This window comes from Lutra lutra, chromosome 2 (assembly GCF_902655055.1).
Source record: "Lutra lutra chromosome 2, mLutLut1.2, whole genome shotgun sequence".
Lineage (NCBI taxonomy): Eukaryota > Metazoa > Chordata > Mammalia > Carnivora > Mustelidae > Lutra > Lutra lutra.
In genome coordinates, this window is record NC_062279.1 from 28400854 (window position 1) to 28419416 (window position 18563).

Here is an 18563-nt window from a genome sequence, read left to right on the forward strand (position 1 = left end):
AAAAAGAAGCAAAATGTAGTTTAGTCTTACCAAAAAACAAAATTCAACTCAGTAAATTCTGAAGATCTTTTTTTAACCGTCCATGTATCAAGCAGCATCCAATCTAGCAGACAGAAGGATCTCTGAGGAGCTGTAGGAAATGAAAGATTTTTATAGGCAGAAGGGAGTAGAAGTAAGTTATACTAGCACAAAGCAGATTGTCTGTGGTAAGATTACTTCCCTTTGAAAGATAGCAGGAGGTCTCTCAGGAGAGGACCCCACCAGTACTAACCAGGCTATTCCTGATAGACTGATTTAAGATTCCATTTCTGAAAGAGCAGAACTGCAATTAAGTCTCAGTTTGGTGATGTGGGGCTTAGCACAACTGACTCAATTTTGGACCTGTTGTCTTTTTTTAACAGTCCACAGTGGTTTCCACAGTGTTTTGGAGAGAGCAGTGTGCTAGACAGACAGAGTGACATACAAATACGGCCACTCAAATTGCTGGAGTCCAAGGCAGTAGCAATGCTATCATGCCTTATAAAGACTTGGTCCCCAGAATCACCTGATCCCCACTTCTCTCTAACCTTAGTTTCTCCTACTTTGCTTTTTCTTCCCCCCAACAGAAGACCACAACCAATAAGTTGTTTTCTTATTACTTTTTTTGTGATTGTTGAACTAGGACTCCATACAAGTTTTTTAAATATTAGTAGAACATTGGTAGTCACAGTGTTAAGAAGAAAAAAAAAAAGAAAGAAAAGAAAAACCTTTCTCACTTAAATATAGTTTTTAAATAATGCTTTCTGTTTCTGTTTTTAGGTCACTAAAATAAAATTTAGAGTTGTCAGCAATGTGCATTTTGAGAGTCACATAAAATCTGTTTGCCATTTTTTTTTAATTTTTCCATGTCCTGTTTAGACTTAAAGTTGGAGCACATAAAATACATAGAAATCGACTGATTTAATTTATAAAGCTACTCCAGTCTATTAATTCAAATATAGAAAAAGTAGCTCCATAGAATTTACTTGCTGAAAACATATTAAAGACTTCTGTAGATGGATCCTAATGAAAAAGAAACCTAAAGCTTTGAAACAGATTTTAAGCACTCTAGTTACATTTTCCATTCTTGTTTCCTTATCAGCCCTGACTCTACCATTAAAGAGAGACAATTGAGCCAATTAACATACTTCCATGGTTCATTACCCCATGAAACAAAAAACTAATTTTGCAAAGTTACTTTGGCTCCTTGTGCCACTCTTCCCCCTAAATTCTATGCATAAAAACCTGGGCATGTTGAAAATCTTCATTAAATATTCCTGAAGGAATGACTTTTAAGTGATATTCTACCAGACTTAAGGCAGAAAAGAAAAAATTCTATCGTGTCTACTTTCTCTGCTGGCAAACAGAAAAATGGAAATTTTAGGCAAGTTAAGGCGAATTATTTTCCTTCAAGCTTATAAATAAAACCTGAGTTAGATTTAATAGATAAGGAGCATTAATTAACTGATCTTTACCAAAAGAAAGTTCTGAATTAGACATAAGTCGGCCTACAGTTGACGGTGTAGAATTTTTTTTTTTAATTTTATTTATTTGACAGAGAGAGATCACAAGTAGACAGAGAGGCAGGCAGAGAGAGAGGGAAGCAGACTCCCCGCTGAGCAGAGAGCCCGATGTGGGACTCGATCCCAGGACCCTGTGATCATGACCTGAGCCGAAGGCAGCGGCTTAACCCACTGAGCCACCCAGGCGCCCCAACGGTGTAGAATTTTAATAGTATCAAGACAATGCTGCCTGTTAACATTTGAAATTCCTTAACTTGATTTTTGTTCCTTCTACACTTAAAATTTTACTATGAAAGAAATCCCAGAAGAGTACAGCACATAAATGCAAATGCTCTATAGGAAATGAATTGACTGATCTCAAGAGGAGAAACCAAAATCAGATCCTGATGACCAAGATATTCCAAAGGGATATGGGGCCCTGAAACAGAGGATGAAAATCTCCAAGATAAATTTTCCTAAGTTTCATATTAGAGTATACAGTTAATATCTAACAGACCAATAATCATACAGATAACTTGGGCAAAAATAACCAGTTCTTGGAAATATGGAATTATTTTTGGTATCTACACTGATTGATGTTTTTTCTTTTGGAAAGACTACTCTTTTGTTCAATGTCAGGGAAAACATTATTAAAATATGAATTTTTCAGGGACACTCAGTTGAACATCATGCCAGGCAAGACATTTATATTCAAACCATCAGACAGCCTCTTGTGACATCTCATAGAAAAATGATGAGTCCATGCCACTTGTCAGGAAAAAGATATCACCACTTCTCTACCACTTTCTATAGCTTTGAGACCCCTTGAAGCCTTTATTTGCTTCAGGCTCTAGCCAGTCATACTTTCTGAGAAATTTTTCTCATTATGTTAGCTGCCTCTGACATTCTCACATCCCACCACTCAAAGGAGAAACTGATTTGGTGTTTCATACATTTGCAAAAATTGATAGAGTGATTTTAGCCACATGCAGATGCTGTCAATCATATAAATCTGCAAATGTTTGCACTCCAGATCTTTTCAGAGAACATGAAATTCCCTGCCTGAGTGTTTTTGGATTCATTCTTCTGTAATTATATGCAACCCATCTCCTTACTACCAACTGTATCCACTTCTGACTGATACCCAAGTCTGAGTATCAAAAGGGTCGTCTCCCTTTTAAATATGAATCATCTCATTTGACTCTCAACTCTGGGTTCCTGATCTTGGTTTTTTTCATTTGCATCACTGTGAATGGATGCATATATATGCAGATCCATAGCCTGTGACCCTTTGTAGGTACACAGTTCATGTTTTCTGAATGGATTAAGAATGTTTGTCAAAGTCCTACATTCATTAAAACAAAGTTTTTATTAACTTTTGTATCTAAATACATAAAAAAAAACACCCTTGTTTTTCAGTTTCCAAGAAGTCCTTATCATATCATGGTAGTATATTTAGGACCATGCATGAAAATATACTCTATTAACGCCTTAATTGTTCTAAAAATGAACCACAACCAATTTCTTTGGAAAGAACTAAAGAACAGCAAACAACAACAGATAAAAGTTTTTGAGTAGAGGTGAAAAACATTTGGCCTATAATTCTTTTTTGTGGGGTCTTTGTGCAGTTTTATTTTTTTATTTTTTAAAGATTTTATTTATTTATTTGACAGAGATCACAAGCAGGCAGAGAGGCAGGCAAAGAGAGAGAGGGGGAAGCAGGCTCCCTGCTGAGCAGAGAGCCTAATGTGGGGCTCAATCCCAGGACCCTGAAATCCTGACCAGAGCCAAAGGCAGAGGCTTAAACCACTGAGCCACCCAGGTGCCCCTTTGTGCAGTTTTAGAATCAAGCTAGTGCTGGTCTTGTAGAATGAGTTTGGAAGTTTTCCTTCATTTCTGTTTTTCAGATCAGTTTGAGAATAAGCATTTGCTCTTCTTTAGAATATCTGGTAGTATTACCCTGGGAAGCCATCTGGCTTGGAGATTTGGGGGGGGGGGGGCAGATTTTTGATTACTGATTCAATTTCTCATTATCAGTCTGTTCAAATTATCTATTTCCATTATAGGCCAATAATCCTGATGAACATGGATGCAAAAATTCCCAACAAGATACTAACAAATCAAGTCCAACAGTACTTTAAAAGACTTATTCACCACAATCAAGTGGGATTTATTCCTTGGCTGCAGAGGTGGTTCAATAGTCACAAGTCAATCAACAGGATAAACCACATTAATAAATGGGGTAAGAACCATATGATCCTCACAATAGATGCAGAAAAAGCTTTTGACAAACTACAACATCCATTCTTGATAAAATACCTCAACAAAGTAGAGATAGATGGAACATACCTCAACATCATAAAGGCTACATATGAAAGACCCACAACTAATATCATTTTCAATGGGGATAAACTGAGAGCTTTTCCTCTATTGTCAGGAATGAGACAGAGATGTCCACTCTCACCATTCCTATTTAACATAGTACTGGAAGTCTTAGCCTCAGCAATCAGACAACAAAAAGAAATAAAAGGCATCCAAATAAGTAAGGAAGAAGTCAAACTTTCACTATTTGCAGACAACAGGATACTCTGTTTAGAAAACCCAGAAGACTCTACCAAAGAATTGCTAGAACTCATACATGAATTCATCAAAGTCGCAGGATGTAAACTCAACATACAGAAATCTGTTACATTTCTATACACCAATAATGAAGCAGCAGAAATAGAAATCAAGGAATCAATCCCATTTACAACTATAAGAAAGACAGTAAGATACCTCAGAATAAACCTAACTGAAGAAGAGAAAGATCTGTACTCAGAAAACCATAGAACAATGAAGAAAGAAATTGAAGAGGACACCAAAAATTGGGGAAATATTCCAGGCTCATGGATTGGAAGAACAACCTTTGTTAAAATACCTACATTACCCAAAGTAATATCCACTTTCAATGCAATCTTTATCAAAAGCCACCAGCATTTTTCAAAGAACTAGAGCAAATAATCCTACAATTTGTATGGAACCACAAAAGATTCTGAATATCCAAAGCAATCCTGAAAAAGAAAAGCAGAGCTGGAGGCATCATGATTCTGGACTTCAGAATATATTACAAAGCTATAGTCATCAAAACAGTATGGTACTGGCACAAAAACAGAGATCAATGGAACAGTATAGAAAACCCCCAAATGGGCTCATAGCTATATGGTAAACTAATCTTCAACAAAGGAGGAAAGAATAGCCAATGGAAATAAAATAGTCTCTTCAACAAATGGTGCTGGGAAAACTGGACAGCAACATGCAGAAGAATTAAACTAGACCACTTTCTTACACCATACACAAAAATAAACTTAAAATGAATGAAAGATCAAAATGTATGATAGGAAACCATCAAAATCCTAGAGAAGAACAGAGGTAGCAACCTCTTTGACCTCAGTTGTAGCAACTTCTTACTAAACAAACCAACAGAGGCAAGGGAAACAAAAGCAAAAATGAACTATTAGGATTTCTTCAAGATAAAAAGTTTCTGCACATTCAAAGGAAACAACTAAAAGGCAGCCTACAGAATGGGAGAAGATATTTGCAAATGATATATGTGATAAAGGGTTAGTGTACCAAATTAATAAATAACTTATCAAGCTCAACAAATAATCCAGTTAAGAAACGGGCAGAAGACATGAAGAGATGTTTTTTCAAAGAAGACATCCAGATGGCTAACAGACACATGAAAAGTTGCTCAACATCACTCATCATCAAAGAAATACAAATCAAAACCACCATGAAATACCACCTCATGCCTATCAGAATGGCTAAAATTAACAACACAAGCAACAAGTGCTGGTGAGGGTGCAGAGAAAGGGGAATCTTCTTGCACTGTTGGTGGGAGAGCAGCCACTCTAGAAAACACTACAAGGTTCCTCAAAAAGTTGAAAACAGAACTACTCCATGACCTAGCAATTGCACTACTAGGTATTTACCCAAAGGATATAAAAATACAAATTCAAAAGGGTACGTGTGCCCAGATGTTTGTGGCAGCATTATCAACAATAGCTAAACTATGGAAATAGCCCAAATGTCTAATGTCCATTGACTGATGAACAGATAGAGAGGATGTGGTATGTATGTACACACACACACACACACACACACACAATGGATTATTATTACTCAGCCTTCAAAAAGAATGAAACTTTGCCATTTGCCATGACATGAATGGAGCTAAAGTGTATAATGCTAAGCGAAGTAGGTCATCAGAGAAAGACAAACACCATATAATTTCACTCTATGTGGAATTTAAAGAAACAAAAAAAGATGAACATAGGGGAAGGAAAGGACAGAATGGGGTACAAACCATCAGAGACTTTTAACTATAGAGAACAAACAGGGTTGATGGAGGAAGATGGGTGGAGGATGAGCTAAACGGTTAAGGAGACCACTTGTTATGATGAGTCCTGGATGTTCTATGTAAGTGATGAATCACTAAATTTTACTATTGAAACCAGTATTACACTATATGTTAACTGACTGGAATTTAAAAATCTGAAACAAAACAAAACAACAACAACAACAACTTAAAAAAGGAAGGAAGACATATACTGGCCAGAAGGGTTCAAACTTCCTAATTGAGGGGCACCTGGGTGGCTCAGTAGGTTAAGCATCTGACTCTTGGTTTCTGCTCAGATCATGATCTCAGAGTTCTGAGATGGAGAGTCCCACTTGGCCGGGAGTCTGCTTGTTTCCCTCTCCCTCTGCCCCTCCCCACTCTTACACATGGTTTCTCAAATAAATAAATAAATCTTAAAAGGAAAAAAAATAAAAACAAAAACTTTCTCATTGTGGACCAAAATTGGCTTTGAGTATCTTGACAATCAGAGTATCCACCCAGTAATCTATCAAAAAGCTGGTCCTGGGCTGCCTGGGTGGCTCAGTGGGTTAAGCCTCTGCCTTCAGCTCGGGTCATGATCTCGCGGTCCTGGAATCGAGGCCCACATCGGGCTCTCTGCTAGGCTGGGAGCCTGCTTCCTCCTCTCTCTCTCTCTCTCTCTCTCTACTTGTGATCTCTCTCTGTCAAATAAATAAAATCTTTAAGAAAAAAAAAAAAAGATGGGGCACCTGGGTGGCTCAGCGGGTTAAAGCCACTGCTTTCGGCTCAGGTCATGATCCCTGGATCCTGGGATCAAGCCCCGCATCGGGCTCTCTGCTCAACGGGGAGCCTGCTTCCTCCTCTCTCTCTCTCTGCCTCTCTGCCTACTTGTGATCTCTGTCTGTCAAATAAATAAATAAAATCTTAAAAAAAAAAAAAAGAGCTGGTCCTTTATCATTTAGTGAATTGGGGGATAGCTGAAGACAGACATTCTTTTTACTAAATACCAAATTTAGTAAATTTGAAACCAAATTCTCATAGAACAAACAACTGGAACTGGATTTACTGTCTGGAAGAACCTCTTTTATTGCACAGTTAAGGAAAGAGAGTATTGAAGGGGTTCAGGACAGCTGCCCTATTCCCCCAGCCCCTGGAATGTGCCACTTGGGTATGTGGATTATTTTGAGCTGAAGGCACTTGAGACCCTCTGGGCTCAAGAGAAAATTTTGTTCCTCCTTTAACCACACAGAAGAATCTAAATTGAAGGGTCTTTCCCAGAATAAGGGTTATTAAAGGAGATAAATTTTATTTGAGTGACCCATTTGTATGGCAGAGAAAACATCCAATTACCCAACATATGCTCTTGTTACTGCCCTTTGAAGTGTATTCTTTTCCTCTGAATCCCCTAACCCCTTCTCCCTAATTCAGAATGACATGTATGCCTCCCTTTGCCTGTCTTTGGAATTTCCAGGTCTATATGGATTCACCATTCATACAACTATTACATTTTATTTTCTCCTGTTAGTCTGTCTCGCGTCAATTTGATTCTTAGTGCAGCTAGAAGAAGATTTGAGGGGACAGGAATTCTTGCTCCCCAGCAATATTTAGTGTATAATTTTTGTGTTATTTGCTTTCATGTAAAGTGCTGCTTAGAATATTTAAATATGCTTGAAAACAAGTTGTTTTTGGTTGTACCATCAATTTACTTGACATTTCTTTATCAAAAGAATTCAGAGAGAACACCAGCATTGGTTTGAACCCTAAATGATAATCAATTACAAAATAATGGCAATCAAAGTTGTTAAATTATAAATGGCATCTCAGTGTTTTGAATATAACTGATAATTTGGGACCAATTTGGATTTATTTTTCTAAAATATATAAAAGGGTCTATTAAGTTCCCCTGTGGTTTTATTTGCAAATGTCAACTGAGTTTATCCAATTTTCCTCTTCACCAAGTTTACTTTTTTTCCCCTCCTTATTAACCTAATTGTTTCAGTGTTCCACAAGTATTGTTGGATTAATTGCACTGCTCACATAACTATCCAAAATATGAATTTAAAGAGTTCACGGCAAGACAGAAAATCACATGTGCTTTATTATGAGGACTTAGATGTATCTAAGGGTAATTGGGACTAGATAAACACATAAAAAGGAACCAGAGAAAATTATGTAACAGTCATTCTATTAGCTCAAGGCCATTTTCATCTACGAAATTGTCTGAAATTGAAGTAGGAGATTTAACAGGTTGTTTGATTTTTGTTCCTTGGTCAAGCAGTTAAAAAGACTCAAGAAAAACATCTTCTGGGGCGCCTGGGTAGTATAGTGGGTTAAGCCTCTGTCTTTTGTTCAGGTCATGATCTCAGGGTCCTGGGATGGAGGCCTGCATTGGGCTTTCTGCTCAGCAGGGAGCCTGCTTCCCCCTCTCTCTCTGCCTGCCTCTCTGCCTACTTGTGATCTCTCTCTCTGTCAAATAGGTAAAATCTTTAATTAAAAAAAAAAAAAAAGAAAAACATCTTCCCTTGAAATGGAGGATAGCACTTAAATTTTATTTACCTGATTTGCCTTTTTCATAATACCTAATTCAGTAAGTCTCAGAGTTTAATGTACCTAAAATCAACCAGTGAGCTCATGTAATGAAGATGACAGGGTCCTACTTTCAGAGATTTTGACTCAATAGGTGTGGGAAGGATTCAGGAATCTGCTTTCTTTCTTTCTTTCTTTCTTTATTTATTTATTTATTTATTTATTTAAGAGAGAGAGTGTATGCTCAAGCATGCATGAGTTGGGGAGTGTGGGGAGAGGAGGAGTAGAAGAAGAGGGACAGACTCCACACTGAGCATAGAGACCAATGCAGGGTTCGATCCCACAACCATGAGATCATGACCAAATCAAAAGTTTTTGATGAGCCAAATCATAAGCCAAAATAAAAATGCTGAAAGCTTAACCAACTGCACACCCAAGTGCCCCTCTGCATTTTTAAAAAGCACCCAGATTCTCATGCAAGCAGCTCTTGGGTGTCACTTTGAGAAGCACTGACTATAACGTGATAATCACTCATTATCCACCCATTATTTGTTTCAGAAAATACTACTATTTAATGTTGATGTTTGGTTATATTAAAACATGACTTAGCTAATTTTATGAGAAAATAGTAAGAAAATTTTATTGCTCTCTCTCTCTCTCTATATATATATATATATACATATATATATATCACACACACACACACACACACACACACACACACACACCCATTCACTTAATAATTCTACTAAATTCATGATGGAAGTATCTCCCTCCCATATTTGTACATAATTATGAGTGTTCTGTGTTTCTTACCATCTTTATAGTGGCATATTGGGTTTCTCAACTGGATTTTATGCAAACATATAAACTGATCGATGTAACATTATTAAGATTAATTGTTTTCTATTGTTTTTCCAAGTAGGCCTTTTAGAACTCAGGAATGGCTTTTACAATATACAGCAATGGATATCAAAAAAGATAACCAGTAGACCAATGAGAAAATTAAAGTTGTTCAGGGAAAAGTGATCAGCATGCCAAATAATTACTTTTTGCTTTTATTTTTCTTCATTTGGGATATTAGCTAAGTTAAACTCTATGAAAGAATTTATTTGTAAAATAAAAATTTCTAAAGGAAAATTCTGAAATTGGAAACTAAGTCATATAACCTTTTAATTCAAATATATTCCATGGTGGTAAGACTTCTGAGTGAGGGTGAGAAAAGGGAGGGTACAGTGCCATGGCAATTCTCTCTGAGAAAACGGGGACTAGAAGGGAGGAGGAGATGTCACTGGAGTGAGGTTTCCTAAGTGATAATGATTCTCCACTGTGTGGAGAATAAATAGTCTTTGGTTACAACACATTGGCAAGTTGCCTCAAGTCTTTTCTCTGTCTTGTCCAAAGATAAGCTCAGAGCCCTGGGAAGCAGCTTTGGAGGAATGGAGAAAATTTCAGAAGCTGGTGGTTGGGGGGGTGGGGAGGAGAGGGGGAGAGAAGGAGAGATAGGGATAGAAACAAACATAGGCACAAACCAGAGAGAAACAGAGAGCAGTATACACAATTTAAAAAAGAAACTGAGTCGTTTAGGATGAGAAGGAGTAGCTCAGTAGAGAAGTCACTAGAAGTTGCTGTTTGAATCATGGTAATTTGTATGTAAACTGCCAATAAATGCTAGTGGAACCAAAGATCACAATTAAGCAAACATATGAAGGATTTTTCTCAAAAAAAAAAAAAAAAAAAACCCACTAAGCTCAAGAATAGAAAGCTGTCTGCTCAGTTGGGGTCTTGACAAGTTTACTTTGTCTTTAAAAAGCTTATATTCTAATTTTTTTAAAGAAGTTAATTTTTCAAGGAAAGTCATCATGCTCTCAAAACTAGTCAATCATCAATCAAACAAATTCTAGAATGCAGAATGACACTACATCAAAAACTAATGATGTATGGTATGGGGACATAACATAATAAAAAAATAAATTAATAAAAATAGAATGCAGAATGGCAGCATAAGATAAAGTCTCTGGCTGGACTTCTTATTCCTCATTTCTTTTTTTTTTTTTTAAGATTTTATTTATTTATTTGACAGAGAGAAATCACAAGTAGGCAGAGAGGCAGGCAGAGAGAGAGGAGGAAGCAGGCTCCCTGCTGAGCAGAAAGCCCGATGTGGGGCTCGAACCCAGGACCTGGGATCATGACCTGAGCCAAAGGCAGCGGCTTAACCCACTGAGCCACCCAGGCGCCCCGTCATTTCTGTTCAAATACCTATTAAAAGAGGTGTATGGGAAAATATCTACATTAACAGAAAAAAATATGAAGGAGAACTCATGACTTCCAACGGCAATTAAGCAAGGATGGATTAAGAAACTCAACTACTCTTTTCATTCAAACTATTGAGCAAAAACCTGTGAGCACAGTGAGAGTGAGAAGGGGGTCTGAGCTCTGGCCCTCTCACAGCTCCCAGGCAAGGACAAAAATTCCATACTCAGCCAGGTGGTTGTTAAATGAAAGTAATCCTAAAAATATTGTTAAAATGTTCATAATATGCAAAGAAATCTACAAATTCAATGCAATCCCTACAAAAATACCACTTGTGTTCTTCATAGACCTAGAACAAATAATCCTAAAATTTGTATGGAACCGCAAAAGACTGTGAATAGCCAAAACAATCTTTTTAAAAAATATTTTATTTATTTATTTGACAGAGAGTGAGAGATCACAAGTAGGCAGAGAGGGAAGGGGAAGCAGGCTCCCCGATGAGCAGAGAGCCCAATGTGGGGCTTGATCTCAGGACCCTGAGACCATGACCTGAGCCAAAGGCAGAGGCTTAACCCGCTGGGCCACCCAGGCACCCCTAACCAAAACAATCTTAAGGAAGAACAAAGCAGGAGGTATATCACAACCCTAGACTTCAAGATATATACAATGATATGGTAATCAAAACAGTGTGGCAGTGGCACACACAAAAAAAGACACATAAATAAATGGAACAGAATAGAAAATCCAGAAATAAACCCACAGTTACATGATCACTTAATCTATGACAAAGGAGGCAAGAACATGCAATGGCAAGAGAGTCTCTTCAATGAATTGTGCTGGAAAAATGGAAAAGCTACATGCAAAAGAATAAAACTGGACCACTCTCTAACACTATATACAAAAATAAACTTAAAATGGATTAAAAACCTAAATGTGAGATCTGAAACCACAAAACCAAAAAACTCTTGGAAGAAAACATAGGCAGTAATAACTTGGACATAAGCCTTGGCAACATTTTTTTCGAGATTATTTCCCTTGCCTAAGAAGACCTAACAAAAAAATAAACCATTGGGACTGCAAAATAAAAAGCTTCTGCACAGCAAAGGAAACTATCAGCAAAAGGAAAAGGCAACCTACTGAAAGGAAGAAGATCTTTGCAGATCTTGTGATCCAGGTGACATGAACTTAGAAAGGTAATGTTGTAACCATACAAAGGCTAAATTTTAAGATGTTGTTGATAAAGAGATCAAAAGCTTGATGAGCTTGTAGACCTGATCCTGAAGAGAACCACCAACCCACCTTAAGTACAAGTGACTATAGAACAGGAAATTTTCTTTCACTACTTTTGAATCCTCCCTTTTCTTAGGCTAGTGCATTGCACATACATGTTTATATTTCCATCAACACTGCCTAGCACTTGATGAAAATATACAATTTATACATCTATTTGTTTGATAAGAATACCAGATTTTTAACCAAGAAAAAATAAGTTGCTTTGGTGAATGTGTATTGGTAATGTACTAAATTTTTAAAGAAAAAAATATATAGATGCAAAACCAAATTTTGTTTCATTTCTCAATAATCACATGGAAAAACCAAGAGAATAGTTGGAAATCTTATTTAGAATGCATGAACACTGAGATTCTTGTGCTACAATACAATGTAAGAACTGTGAAAGCAAGGACTTGTCAGTCTTATTCTCCATTTTATCCCTGGCCCCTAGAAAGGGTGTAGCACAGAAGTAGGATCCAATAAATAAAGTTGAATGAATGAATTAAAGAATAAAGTTAACAGGCTCACTCAAAAACTCTGAATTAGGAATGTTTTGAAAATTCTACTAAAAATTATTTTTTATGTATGCTAAAGGGTCATGGATTTATTATCTTCCTAAACAGTAACAAGATGCCTGAACTTAATAACAGACCACTTTTTTCTTAACAATTGTCATTATAAACTGCTTTATCTAAGTTTGGTTGTTCATAATTATTGGATTATTTTTGGTAAATACTGGTAACCTCCTGTATTTAAAGACAGGTGGGTAATTACTCTTTATAGACTTGCTACCATGTAGTATGTTATAATGAAAATAAATGTAATATGGAATCCCACCACTCTCACATTTATTAGCCAACAGGCACAAAACAGTCATACAGTCTATTTTATATGCTTCAATGTAGTTCTTCTTCTATGAGAAGATCATTTGAGGCAAATATTACAATATTAAAGAAGAAATATACAGCTAGTCTTTCATTTTGAGTCAGGCACCAAAAAATTCATGGCAATCTCCTAGACACAGGATTGGCTCCAGAATTCTGGCCATGCAGAGCCATTCTGAGAACTTGAGGCACTGGGTTCACTAGATTCTTATATATAATGTTAACGTATAGGTATAAAAACTCATGCTACCCAGTTTACATATTTGATTTTTTGTTGGTGAAATGAACAGTGTTCATCTAATAAAATATATTGCTTTATTTGAGAGAGAGACAAGAATAGATGAAGCAGCTTTAGTCACTGTCTATGTAATACTCTTTTTTTTTTTCTTTTAAGATTTTATTTATTTATTTGACAGAGAGATCACAAGTAGGTAGACAGGCAGGCAGAGAGAGACGGGGAAGCAGGCTCCCTGTTGAGCAGAGAGCCCGATGCAGGGCTCGATCCCAGGACCCTGAGATCATGACCTGAGCTGAAGGCAGAGGCTTAACCCACTGAGCCACCCTGGTGCCCACTGTTTTTGTTTTTTGGTTTTTTTCTCCACATGTTAACCAACCACACCCAAAGGCATTATTCTTATTAGAATACTTCAAACATTAACTGCTCATCCCTAACCCCCACCAGAGTCTTGCTAGGCCTGCTGGTCTGTGGCGAGCTGAGGACACCAGTCTCTCTCCTGCAGATGTGGTTTGATAAAGTTGTCAAGAATAAGGTTTGTTTCGAGAGATAGCAGGTGAAATTTAGAAGAAGACAAGAGGGTAAACTGATTATTATGCTTGGAAATGTTTGGTAATTCAGGATAAGTATATTTTATATTATATATAATAAATATATATAATATATAAGTATATTTTATAAAATAAGAATAATACATCTAAATACAGGATGATATTTCGTGTCACCAACAGATGTATCATTTGTCAGATTGCTTATGCCCACAGAGGAAGTAAATGATAGCTTGTGTAGCTCATGCTCATGAACTCCCAAAGTGTAATATGAAAAGGTTGGCCTGACAAATTATACTGCAGTGTATTGTACTGATCTGTTGCTGCCTGCAGGCTTCTCAGTAGGTTTGGCATGGACAAGATTATGAAGGCCAAGTCCAAGTGACTGGAGATGAATACCATGCGGAAAGCACTGATTGTCAACCTGGTGCCTTCACCTGCTATTTGGATGCTGGGTTTGACAGAACTACTAATGGAAATAAATTTTTTGGGTCTCTCAAAGGAGCTATGGATGGAGGCTTGTCTCTCCCTCACAGTACCAAACAATTCTGTGATCATGATTCAGAAAACAAGGAATTCCATACAAAAGCACATCATGGGTCAGAAAGTTGATTACATTTATTACCTAATTAAAGAAGATGAGGATGCTTACAAGAAACAATTCTCTCAATAAATAAAGGACAATAAAACTCCAGATATGTAGGAGGAAATGTATAAGAAAGCTCACACTGCTATACTGAAGAACCCAATCTATGAAAAGAAGCCTAAGAAAGAAGTTAAAAAGAAGAGGTGGAACCATGCCAAAATGTCTCTTGCCCAGAAGAAAGATAAAATAGCATAGAAGAAGGCAAGCTCCCTTGAACTCAGAAGCAAGCTACTGAGAAGGTAATAAACCAAACCACAATTTTCTATGACGATTTTTCAGATAAAAACAACAGTAACAATATACTCAGCAAAAAGTGGAAAAAAAAAACAAAAAGAAAAAAAAGAATACATTAAACATTAACTGGTCAACAGTGTAAAATAAAACAAAAACAATCTATATATTATATACTGGAGTATTCAAAAATATTATAGACCATAAAATACTGTGGAAATGCATTTTAAAATTTTATCTTTAAATATACAAAATTAGTTAGGTTCTCATATTTTAATGTCCTTGTTCAAACAGTCTTACTTTCCTCTTCTCCCCATTGTCTCTGTCATCAACAAATTCATCTTCTTACACGGAGCCTCCTTGGATTACCCTTGTCAGAACTAATTGTTCCTTTCTGAACTTTATACTTGTTATTGCTTTATTCTAATTTTGTATTATAGTAAATTATTTTCCTGACTATTAAGTGAGGCAGGGAGTGTATCTTCACTAAAATAAAAAACGATCGCTTAGTAACTCTTATCTAAAAGGTAATTTTCTAGATTTAAACAATTTTAAGTGGGGCAAACAATTCTAAGTGGTGATCAGGGAAGTTAGGCAGTTATAATTCAGCTAGGCCTTGAGATCCACATTGAACCTTTTCAAGAAGATGTTAATGAACTTGGAAAAAGAAAAGATATTATAATTAAAACAATGGATGGCATTAAAGGGTGAGATAGATTAGAAATGCAAATACCTGAGCATGTTTCTGCGTGTAAAATACTTCATGATTAAAAAAAAAAAAAGAAGAGAAAGGAGGAAATAAGCACACATGGGAGAATAATTCGATCATGGGATAAAGATCACAAAAAGAGGCATCAGGTTTGGAAATAAAGTGGTTTGGGTGTTTCCTCATTGAATGAGGAAGGGTCGAGCCCTTGCTTTTCAATGCTCAGCAAGTACTTGTTGAATGAACACAGAAAGAGCTTCCTTTGATAAGGAGGCCCCAATCAGAATCAGAGTGAAAATCCATAATATCAAAAATGCTACTAAAAATTCTAATTTATTGAACAATAGATTAGTGATTTGACAACTGAATTCTTTGCCATTCCCTTTTCTTTAAATGTTTACGTCTTTAATTTCTCCTCTATCCAATCTAGATTTCAGGGTCAACCACTTCAACAAATCTCTTAAAATATCTTCAACTCCCCCTCTTTTGTCCTTTCCCACATGTCATATAGAACTTTGACCCCAGATCAACTTAACTTTCAACTACTCTACCCTACTCCTCACCCCAAGATACTAAAAACCACTAGTAAAAGTTATAATTACAATATAATGCGATTTCAGTCACTACAAATTAACTCATGGTCCTCAATGTTAAATAAATAAATATGAGAGAATACTGTATTTCTTTTTCCTCTCCAAAACCATTATATTAAGACTTTTATACTATTTTCAAACCTCCTTTCCCACACACAGTCTCAGTAGACATCACATCCAACTCTACAAAGAAAATGGAGGTCATCAGATAGATGCACCTTTGACTTTCCTTTTAATTTTTAAATTGGGGGAGGGAGGAAGTAGCAATGATGAGGATGAGAAGACACATGTCCACTTCCAGGCAGTCTGACTTCAGGCTCAAAGCTCTGTGTCACCTCTAATGCTTCTCAGAGTGGACCCTACTGACATTTTGGATGGGACCATTGCTCAGGAGCATCACTTAAGATATATTCGAAGTCTTTGTTTATCCTTATCAATAATTATTTTTGTAGTCTTTTTCTTTTTCACTTTATTGTATATTGTTTCATTAGGTCTGTTCACTATTCTCCCATATTTCAGTTTTTTTTTAAAGATTTTATTTATTTATTTGACAGACAGAGATTACAAGTAGAGAGGCAGGAGGAGAGAGGAAGGGAAGCAGGCTACCCATTGAGCAGAGAGCCTGATGCGGGGCTCGATCCCAGGACCCTGAGATCATGACCTGAGCAGAAGGCAGAGGCTTTAACCCACTAAGCCACCCAGGCACCCCCCATATTTCAGTTTTTTATTCTGTTTTTGTTTCTTCTTATATTGCTTTTGTCTTTATAACACCTTTATATTTTGCTTCCCTTTATTACTTGAGTCCTGCTACTTCATTTAGTATCTTTTAGTTTTTTAGTATCTTTTTAAGCCTTTGTAACTTTGTGGATCCAGAGAGGGGAGAGAGAGAAAGAACAAGAGGGAAAGAAAGGTCTCTGAAAGAATAGAAAGCTGTTTGAATTCTTCCTCTGTTTCCTTGGTTAATTCCTCTTGTGGGGTATTCTTCATTTACTTTTCACTTTATTCTTTCCCTTTTTTAAACCTTTGTGATAGATCCCATGTTGGTTCATTTTTTTAAGTTATTCATTATTCATGTATTGGGTGAACTATTTACCAAACCAAAAGTGGGAAACTAAAGGCAGGAACAGAAGGGATCGCAGTGAGGAAGGAAGTAACGTCAAACACATTTGCTTGGCTTACTCACCTCCAAAACATTTTGCCAACTCTGTCACTTTATTTTTGTTGGTGTTAAATAAAAACTAAAATAGAGACCACAACTTGAAGGTACCCCTAGACCAAACACTAGACCAAACACTCCTAGTCACATAACCAAAATGTCAAATTGTATTGATTTCCTTGAAATGCTGACTCTGACCTTAAACAAAGCTTAAGCCTTCTTCATGTCAGTGTGACCTTAGAGCTTCCTAGATAATCAGCCACAAACCAGTAAGCTCATGCAGGAGAGGAAAGGAAAGTGAGTTTCCAGTAACAAATTACTGAAAATAAGAAACAATGTACTTATTCATTCTTGCTTTATAAACTGAGCTGTACTACTAACAACTTTAGGTTCTGAAGTCTTCCTGTTCAACAACAATTTCTCATGCAATAAAATATTCATATCAAGTAATGTTTTCTGAATTTTCTTTTGTCATTGGTGACATTGAAAAATATTTCCCTTTCCTTTTCAACATTCAGGAGATATAAGTAGCCTGCTCTTCGCCTCAAGTGACCACTGTTCCCTCCTTCTTTCACTCTTTTGCCACCTTGACAATCACATTCACGTGCACTTTTGGAAAAATCAGTTCTTTGTGAGCTTTGAAGGATGTAGGCTATCAGTAACCCACTTCATCTCAGATTTCTGAACCTTTGGTGGTATTATCCTTCAAAATGTAGGGTTGAGGACTGTCATCAGTCTCCTTATTTCACTGATAATTGAGTTTTTCATTCATTTTTTTCTTTATTGTTTGGAGAAAGTTTTTCAAAAAAGGAAAAAAAAAAACCTGTTGCTACACGATCTTCATCTAAAAGGTCTTTGAAATAGTTTGCCATTAGGAAGTTCAAAACCACACTACCCCAGAAAATCAAATTCAACATCACTATCTCTTCTTACAGTGTTACGGTAAATGTGTTACAGTCAACCTCAACAGAACAGAATACCCCATAAAATCTTATGAAACGAGAGGAAAGCGGCACTATTCTTTTTTTTTTTTACTTCCTCTCTTTAGTTTTTTTTTTTTTCAGCATAACAGTATTCATTGTTTTTGTACCACACCCAGTGCTCCATGCAGTCCGTGCCCTCTCTAATACCCACCACCTGGTTCCCCCAACCTCCCACCCCCTGCCCCTTCAAGACCCTCAGGTTGTTTTTCAGAGTCCATAGTCTCTCATGGTTCACCTCCCCTTCCAATTTCCCTCAACTCCCTTCTCCTCTCCATCTCCACATGTCCTCCATGTTATTTGTTATGCTCCACAAATAAGTGAAACCATATGACAATTGACTCTCTCTGCTTGACTTATTTCACTCAAAATAATCTCTTCCAGTCCCATCCATGTTGCTACAAAAGTTGGGTATTCATCCTTTCTGATGGAGGCATAATACTCCATAGTGTATATGGACCACATCTTCCTTATCCATTCGTCCGTTGAAGGGCATCTTGGTTCTTTCCACAGTTTGGCGACCGTGGCCATTGCTGCTATAAACATTGGGGTACAGATGGCCCTTCTTTTCACTACATCTGTATCTTTGGGGTAAATACCCAGTAGTGCAATGGCAGGGTCATAAGGAAGCTCTATTTTTAATTTCTTGAGGAATC

The 18563-nt window shown here is 36.8% G+C and overlaps 1 pseudogene; it reads left to right on the forward strand.

Annotated features, from left to right (window-relative positions):
• The first annotated feature begins 13505 nt into the window (after positions 1 to 13505).
• LOC125094022 (60S ribosomal protein L5-like) lies at positions 13506 to 14484 on the forward strand (annotated as a pseudogene).
• The last annotated feature ends 4079 nt before the right edge of the window (positions 14485 to 18563 follow it).